The sequence below is a fragment of the Vigna unguiculata genome, chromosome 2, assembly GCF_037176805.1.
Source record: "Vigna unguiculata cultivar grain cowpea cultivar isolate G323 ecotype 2 chromosome 2, ASM3717680v1, whole genome shotgun sequence".
NCBI classification, from domain to species: Eukaryota; Viridiplantae; Streptophyta; class Magnoliopsida; order Fabales; family Fabaceae; genus Vigna; species Vigna unguiculata.
Genome location: NC_140793.1, coordinates 11306437 through 11310195, shown reverse-complemented (window position 1 = coordinate 11310195; position 3759 = coordinate 11306437).

The following is a 3759-nucleotide window of genomic DNA, read 5'->3' as shown; positions in this document are numbered from 1 at the left end:
AAAACTAAAGCTCGTTAATTGGTTAAGCACAAAAACAATTTGGTCAGCCAATTTTACAAAGCATTGGGCCCTTATTTAAATAAAAGAAACTGCATCAACACGACGGATTAGTCATCCTCCATTTGACCCATATGCAATTCACATCATACCCTCCTTCTTCGAGAAGATTTGTCCTGAATTTTAAGACAGTAGTTTTAACGTAAGTTTATTATGATCTTGTGAAGGACTTTTATTTTTTCACAAGTTGAAACTAATTCTCTTCTTCCAGGATCAAATTCAACTTGATATTTGTTACTTTCCAACGGTTGTAATCTGTCGATAACATTTCTTGGCAACAGTACCCCACCATGATATCTAACAATAAATAATTCCATGCATTGTGTTTGACGAACTTGCTTCTTATCGACAAACCAAATGCATAATAAAGAACTATGAACAAGCTTCCTTTTTAAACATGGAAATTGGTGTGTTTGATTCACATGCTTATCCTTTTGTTCCTGTAAAATGACATTACAAACTGTAGAAGAAAAAACATTGACGAATAAACTTTCTCTAGTTCCATTTCTTTTTCTTTATTTTCCCTTCCTTCTGCAATTTATATTACTTCTTGTTCTATTCTTTCTTTTTCTGTTTTCTCCTTCAGCCTACGTTGATCCTTACTCACTTGTCTTGGTGTCATAAATTTATACTTCTTTTGATGTCCCTCATGCCTCAAATAAAGGGAACGTTCATCAAGATGGAGTGTTTTAAAATGAAGCCATGCCTATCCCAAAAGAAGATATCAAGAATCCATGGGAGCAATATCACATAATACTTCTTTCACACATTGCCATGTACTGAATTTGATCCATGCTTGATCCAGATGAAAGGTTGCTGGTAACTGGAGTTTCTCCACAAATATTTGGCTCACAACATGGTTTTCGCTTCCATAATCGAATGCAACTAAACATGGATGGCCTTCGGTTAAGCACTTTGTATAATAAACTTCCTTTCCTATTCGAAATCTAGATAGCCAAGCTCTGAATACCAAAAGATGTGAATCCACAGGGTTCGATTCGTTTGACTGATCTACCATTGTTGGAATGCTAACAAGCAAGAAATTTGAGAAATTATTTAAAACGAGAAAATGGAAACATAAAAGAAGATGGAACGGAAATTGATAGACATCACACTTCCAAGAATGGAAGACAAGCCTAAGAGTTGAAACACACAGAGGGATAAAGGACCTTTGATTAAACTCAAGGATCCTTGAATCACTCAAGAACTTAGGAGAATCACTCTCACTAAGATAGATGACATAAAACTCGTTTATTTTCTGAATAAAACTCAGCTTGCCTTGATTGATGAAAATGGTTCAACTTGTATAGGAGCTTTCACCATCAGAATTACAACAGACACATAAATTTCAATATAATCCCGCTTAAAGCTATTAATTAATGATCCACTCAAGGTAATGACGATCCGCTACTTAATGGTTGATTGTAACTGAATTTAAGGTTACCAAAAGTCATCCACAAACTTGAGCAAAGGTTCTCCTGATCTTCCAAAGGTTGGTTCCTAAGTTGGCATATGGACCTTTATTTCAACTTGAAGATAAAGATAACTAAAGCCCATTAATTGGTTAAGCAGAAACACAATTTGGTCAGCCAATTTTACAAAGCATTAGGCCCTTATTTAAATAAAAGAAACTGAATCAAAACGGCGCATTAGTCATCCTCCATTTGACCCATATGTAATTCACATCATACCCTCCTTCTTCGAGAAGATTTGTCCCAAATCTTAAGACACTAGTTTTAAGGTAAGTTTATTATGATCTTGTGAAGGACTTATTTTTTCACAAGTTGAAACTAATTCTCTTCTTCCAGGATTAAATTCAACTTGATATTTGTTACTTTGCAATGGTTGCAATCCGTCGATAACATTTCTTGGCAACAGTACCCCACATTGGTATGTAACAATAAATAATTCCATGCATTGTGTTTGACGAATTTGCTTCTTATCGACGGACCAAATGCATAATAAAGCACTATGAGCAAGCTTCCTTTTTAAACATGGAAGTTGGTGTGTTTCATTCACATGCTTATCCTTTTGTTCCTGTAATATGATATCACAAACTGTAGAAGAAAAAACATTGACGAATAAACTCTCTCTAGTTCCATTTCTTTTCCTTTATTTTCCCTTCTTTCTGTAGTTTATATTACTTCTTTTTCTATTCTTTCTTTTTCCGTTTCCTCCTTCAGCCTACGTTGATCCTCACTGACTTGTCTTGCTGTCATAAATTTCTACTTCTTTTGATGTCCCTCATGCCTCAAATAAAGGGAACGTTCATCAAGATGGAGTGTTTTAAAACGAAGCCATGCCCATCCCAAAAGAGGATGACAAGAGTCCATGGGAGCAATATCACATAATACTTCTTTCACACATTACCAAGTACTGAATTTGATCCATGCTTGATCCAGATGAAAGGTTGCTGGCAACTGGAGTTTCTCCACCAATCTTTGGCTCACAACATTGTTTTCGCTTCCGTAATCGAATGCAACTAAACATGGATGGTCTTTGGTTAAACACTTTGTATAATAAACTTCCTTTCCTATTCCAAATCTAGATAGCTAGGCTCTGCATACCAAATGATGTGAATCCACAGGGTTCGATTCGTTTGACTGATCTATCATTGTTGGAATGCTAACAAGCAAGAAATTTGAGAAATTATTTAAAACGAGAAAATGGAAACATAAAAGAAGATGGAACGGAAATTGATAGACATCACACTTCCAAGAATGGAAGATAAGCCTAAGAGTTGAAACACACAAAGTGATAAAGGACCTTTGATCAAACTCGTGGATTCTTGAATCACTCAAGAACTTAGGAGAATCACTCTCACTAAGATAGATGAGATAAAAATCGTTTATTTTCTGAATAAAACTCAGCTTGCCTTCATTGATGAAAATGGTTCAACTTATATAGGAGCTTTGACCATCAGAATTACAAAAGACACATAAATTTCAATATCATCCCCCTTAAAGCTATTAATTAATGATCCACTCAAGCTAATAGCGATCCGCTGCTTAATGGTTGATTGTAACTGAATTTAAGGCTACCAAAAGAAATCCACAAACTTTGAGGAAAGGTCCTCTTGATCTTCCAAAGGTTGGTTCTTAAGTTGGCATATGGACCCCTATTTCAACTGGAAGATAAAGCAAAACTAAAGCCCATTAATTGGTTAAGCACAAACACAATTTTGTCAGCCAATTTTACAAAGCATTGGGCCCTTATTTAAATAAAAGAAACTGGATACACACGGCGCATTGGTCATCCTCCATTTGACCCGTATGCAATTCACATCATACCCTCCTTCTTCGAGAAGATTTGTCCCGAACTTTAAGACACTAGTTTTAATGTAAGTTTATTATGATCTTTGAAGGACGTTTATTTTTTCACATGTTGAAACTAATTCTCTTCTTCCAGGATCAAATTCAACTTGATATTTGTTACTTTCCAATGGTTGCAATCCGTCGATAACATTTCTTGGCAACAGTACCCCACCTTGATATGTAACAATAAATAATTTCATGCATTGTGTTTGACGAATTTGCTTCTTATTGACGGACCAAATGCATAATAAAGCACTATAAACAAGCTTCCATTTTAAACATGGAAGTTGGTTTGTTTCGTTCACATGCTTATCCTTTTGTTCCTGTAAAATGACATCACAAACTGTAGAAGAAAAAACATTGACGAATAAACTTTTCATCATATTTT